Source organism: Parus major, chromosome 5 (genome assembly GCF_001522545.3).
Source record: "Parus major isolate Abel chromosome 5, Parus_major1.1, whole genome shotgun sequence".
Classification (NCBI taxonomy): domain Eukaryota; kingdom Metazoa; phylum Chordata; class Aves; order Passeriformes; family Paridae; genus Parus; species Parus major.
Window position 1 is genome coordinate 2781446 of NC_031774.1, and position 6000 is coordinate 2787445.

The following is a 6000-nucleotide window of genomic DNA, read 5'->3' on the forward strand; positions in this document are numbered from 1 at the left end:
GACACTCTTCTGTTCTTGTTCCCATAGAAGAGAAAATATATGCTGAACATTCTGAAAGATTCAGGGGGATTAATTCTGTGGTTTCTTTAGGATATTTCATTTGAGACTCATTGAAGTGTTAGAGATTAAGAAATTTTTAAGCACTGAAGGTCCCACTGGAAAGCTCTAAAAGCTGTATTGCTTTCACACAATTCATGCATCCAGAATTTAAAGATGCTATGGAAACTCACAGAAATATATACTGAATATGATAAAATATATTGAAATTATAGAATATTTTCCTAATGAATCATTTCCCATCCCTCAGTTCCTGGTCTAAGACTTTTCAGAGATGATCAGAATATTTATGCAGGATAACTTGTGTCTCTCTAAGTCTTCCCCTTTGCATACAGACATCTTACCTAGTTTCCAGTTTAAACAGATAAGACTGATATTTTTTTCTTCAATATCTAGCCCTTTGGATGGAATTGCTTTGGTCATGATGTGGAGTCATTCAGTGAAGAGGATAGAGCTCTACACAAAATCTCATTCCTTGAGTGAGATGGAGGTAATCTTGGGAAAGACTCAAAGGGAAAGAATGCTATTCCAGAGTGATGGTTCCTTTAAAGAGATGAGCTCACCATTCACAACAAACTTTTTCAGGTTCCTCTGTTTTGAGTTCTTGTTTTGGGACAGCAGAAGCTTGACACCAAATAATGTTGAACATCTGCAACATTTTGCATTCACTGGTGGAATCAGGCTCTTTGCTCTGAACATATAAAAAGGCTTTAAAAAACTCTTAGCTTTTGGAAAACTCAGAACCTTAGACTTTCAAAATTGGCAAACAAAATTAGCTGACACTCTGAACATTTTGGCTTTTATCTTAAATATTCCGTTCCCCTTGTGTAAAATAGTGATAAAAATATCTTTCTAACTTCAAAAGGATGTTGGGAGGATCAGTTCATTAATGTTTTCAAAGAATTCAGATGCTGTAGTGAAATCACCATACAAAATCCCATAAGGAAATTAATAATTCTGTATTCATTGTAGGCTTTGGGTTATGGTAAGTCAATAACACATAAGATTATATACTGCATCAGAGGGGTAGCAAAATAATCTTTTTTTGGAGGGGGAAGTAGTCTTCCTTCTGCAAGTGCTGTCCACTCAAGGCACTCTGTCAGGAGCAATGTTGAAGTACATGGGGAAGGGCACATTTTCTGTACATTTACTGTACAGAAAGCAATGTTGAAGCCATGGGGAAGGGCACCTGTGCTGCAGGAATGGACACTCAGAAACACATTCAAATTGGACAGGAGCCCTTAAAATTGTGATTTTGATGTGACAGTCAAGTATTCTCTTAGTATAAAATTTAGCTACTGCTGTTAATATGTGTTCAAGCAACTGAAGTGTATTTTTTAATCACCCACTGAGAGAATCCTGTTAATCAGGTTTAAAAGCAGCTTTTTGAACCTCACACATCGTATTTCAATGTCAGAGAGCTTTGCACAGCACACAGTGATCAAGGAATGAAGATTTCTAGAAACAGCTTAGAAAGTTCATTATAATTGCTGTCATGAACCTGAGGATCCCATTATATCAGATAATCTGGGGATTTACAGATTGGGCAACACCAAACTTCTTTGTTTCATAGAGCAAATATAAATAAGCCACTCAGAATTGTTCAAACTATTCAGAGCTGTAAGAGATGTAAGTATTTAAGCAGAAACACCAGTTAACATCTGTGCTGATTCCAGTCCAGCTGCTATGAGGAAAGATGAAGTCAGAAGGTTGATAGAAATCTAGAAGTGGATGCAACAAAGCTGCACAGTTTCCACAGCTTTATTCAACATCTCCTTTAAATGTGTGCATTTAAAGAGTGAAGAATGGAAGAAAACATTAAAATTAGTGGAATCTAGAAGGTTTTATTAATGCATGTGGTCAGCACATTGCTCTGAAGGAGGAAGTGTGAAGAAGTTGATGCAAGCTCAGTTTGGCACGAAGTAGAGGCAGAAAGGGCAGGTGGGGGAGCAGAACCCTCTGGGGGAAGAATGAGATGTTCAAGGCAATGGTGACAACTGTTGAGGAAGCTGAGAGCTGTTCAGAAAGCATGTTTACTGGTGGAAAGTCAGATAAATGTGTGCTACAATAACTGGCCCATATGGGGACATTCTGGACTATGGATAGGTAAAGACACTACAGGCACTGAGAGCCCATCTAAAAATTACCAACCAAACAAATGAAATCAACAAATAAGCAAAAAGAAACCCACAAAACACACTATAATATATTAATATAATTATAGTATCATTTGGCAATTATACAAAGATGTCAAGACAGCCATTCATATAGAAGTTTAGGTTAATTTCTTGAACGATTGCATTAGGCAATCTAGCCAATTAGATGCTGAAAACTGATTTGAGAATTTAAGGAATATAAATTTACTGGGCAAATTCTGAGAGGTTCAAATTCTGTTGTGTGTTTGTGAGCACTGTCAGCTGTCAGAAGGAAGAAGATTCTATGTTGTGGCAGAACAAGTGGCTTTTTCATCTGTAAGGGAGGCACTAAGGATTGTGAAGAATGGCATTTGCACCTGCCAATTTTCGGTAATAGAGATGTCAAAAAAAAATAATGGGGGAAGGCGAAGGATAAATTTGAAACCAAGGGGGTTTTGTTGCAATACTTATTTCTCAATGATTGAAGTTTTTTTTCTTGTAAGTAAAAATATTTATTCCTTTAAACTGTACACTCAACAGGAGTAATTAGCTGTATAATGGATCCCTGCCAAAAGATATCACTGAATCCAGGACTGAAAGAGTAAAGTTGAGAGTCCAAGTGTCCTAATTTAATTTTTCTCTTCGGGGGCTTAAATCTTTATTTAAGTTTTACTAAATTATGTTATAAAAAGATTAGCCCAAAAAAAGCTCAACTTTTTCAGTTCCTTAGGGGAACCTGAAACAGAAAAGGGAATATGCTTTCTAGATGCTGTTCACTTTTAGGAAGAGAATTAGATCATATAAGACACTGCCCCTACAGATTCATGCACAATTACTCTTTTTGCTCTCAGCATCATCCTTGTTATTTTCTAAAAGTGTTTTAGTGTTTGTTTCTGCACTCTAGACAATCTCAGTTACCCAGAAATTATTTTAAGATGGCCTTTACTTGAATTATGTAAATTATGTCACACTCATCAACAAACAAGCACTAAAATATAGCACCAAATATATTAATTTTTAAAAAGTAATTGAATTAGTCATAAAAGTTAACAAAGGGAGAATTAATTAGTATTCTTTAACGTGTGCAATAAATTAGTGGCTATCCATGGCTAGGCATTTCTGGAAATCTTTAGATATAACTTTAAGAGTAGACTTGGAACAACGACAATTTTCTTTTAAAATTTATTTGATTACTTGATTCAATTATGTCCACAAGGTAATGAAGCAAGAGATGAAAAAAAAAAAAAAGCTGTCAGACTATCACAAGATATTTTTTTTTCAGCACACATTTTTTAAGAAAATTGCTGTGTGGAAAAACAAAGAACTAGCACGAGCTGTTGGACTGGGCTTCTGGGGAGAATAAAGGTGATAAAAGGCACAACTGTTCCTACAGCCACACTGTGTACACTGCCACCAACAATGTGACTGCTGTTGGCAGATATTACTCCGAGAAGGTGTTAATGCTTTCAGACATATGCTAAGCTATTTACCCATGTTTCTTCCTCTTTATCACTCAGAAATCCATAGGAAACACATATCTGCAATAAAACCTGCTTTCTTCTTTAACTAGACTTCAATTTTTTCCTTCTTTGAAAGCATATCAATTGTTACAGGGAGAAAACACCTGAAATTCCTGCTCTCGCTGAACGCAGGAGCACGCAGAGAAGTTCTGCCAAGTCTTCCTTTCAGTTTTTGGGAGGCTTCATGGAAGCAATGAGGAGTCCTCAGCTGCTCTGCTGCTCCTGGATTTTCTCTGCAGGCAGGAGCTGGCAGAGGTCAGCTCAGGCCACCGCACAGCTTTCTGCTCCTGGCCCTTGCGCTGTGTGTTGGACCATGAGTGATGCTGTACTCTGATCTCTGCTATGTCTAGACAGATATTCATAATGAAATAGATGTCTGGATAATGAAGCAGACTTTCACAGTCCTAATGGGATTGATGCCTACAGAGGCTGGAAAAAGAGCAACTTGCATTGCACCCTCCTGGGCTGCTGGATTTCACAGGTAAGATGAGCATGGGCAGTCAGGGTGGCTTTGCTTTTAACCTCACCTTCTCCCCACCTGCTCAGCCTCACTTGACCTGGTTTGGGCTCTCAAGGCTCAGCTCTGTGGAGGGCTGCACAAGCATGTTGACTGAAACAATCAAGAGAACCTTATACAATACTTAATCTCCTCCAAAATTCTCCAGAATACAGGGTTTTTCTCAGAATCAAATTTCAGTTTTTAAATACTGTGTGCAGACATGATCTTCTAATGAATGATGGACCATATGTTTACTTGCATATTTTTATGCTTCTTGGCATGTGGAAATCCTTCCCAACTAAAATAAGCATGTAGCTCCCTAAGGCTACCCTTTTATGCTTCAGGAGTTCCTTGAAACAGTAGGTCAGGCTGGAAAATGTTAGTGTGAGCGTTAGTAGTGGCAAGAATCAAGGGAGAGAGTGCAGGCAATTGGATTTTTGTTCTTAACAGAATTGGACAGCAAAGGAGAGCACATCCCTAACGTCAGGAGCAAGCTACAGGGGATTCTCATAATCAGAGTACAAAAAAAATTGCTGTGGAACAGAATTACAGCAAGGCAGCAGAAGTCATGGTCGTTTCATCCTCATTCTCATCTATGAGATATGTATCAACAGTATGGGATATGTAGAATGGTTCCTGGGTTCCTTCTGTGTTAAGAAAACCCGAAAAATTTAGGAGCTGGGAAATCTTTGCAATCATGATGGAAATCTTTGGGCATTTCTCTAGTGGTCTTTTCAGAGTGTAGCACTAGAGAACTTTGGGGTTCATTTTCATTGGCTCTTCTCGAGAGGATCCCAGATTCCCACTGGACCTAACCCTGCCTGTGCTGAATTCGACCTCCAAGTCAAGAGCCCTCCCAGTAACTCCCCAAAGTTAAAAAACATTCACAGGTCACTCGTAATTTTTCCAGGTTCCCCTGCTTGCTGTTGCCAAAGCAGATACAGAGTAAGTGAGGAGAATTTGCAAATGTATTCAGTAGGCTGTTATACATTATGCAGTTTCCCTTGTAACTGATGACCTTTCATAACATACCTGTGTGTTGGGCATTCATCAGCTGTAACGTGATATGGAACTCATGTAAGTGTATCTCTACAAAACCCATTAAATAATATATGGACCTATTGAAAAAACTATAACAAAAGGAGGGGGTATAGATTAATAGCCTCCCTTTCCATTTTTTTTTATGAAGGTAAAATTATAATTTTCAAATATTAATTTCTGAAATTTTTAAAAAATTCATTTGCCTGAAAGTACATTTTCAATATGCCAAAGTCTATAAACATATTTTGTAATATTCATAAACACATGTGTAGATTGAAAAGGTTAAAAATTAATATATTTAATTAATTAAATATAATTTTTTAAAGTTTAAAAATTAAGGCAACAACAAAAGAGAATGCAAAAATTTCAGACCCTTTGTGTTGAAACAGTTTTCCAGAAATTAATTTTTGAGGGGTTTTTGAACAGCCCTTGGTGTACACGTGTAAAAGAAAATGCACTGTGCATTTCCCACAGCATTTCCCATAATCATGTGCTTAAAGACAGGAACCTCTTTGGAATCTGCAACATACTAATAGCATTTCAATCAATAAAACTGTTTACACTGGATGAAATATTCCCTGTGATTAATAGGGCATCCATTGACATGAATTTGCTGATAAGATATATCACTAAAAAAAAATATGAAACAATATTTACATTTTGGATGACTTTTATAGGCAGGAAAATGTTTCATCTTGGGCAGGTAGGCATGAATAACATGCATTCAGCTTTAGGAAAGAACACTGCA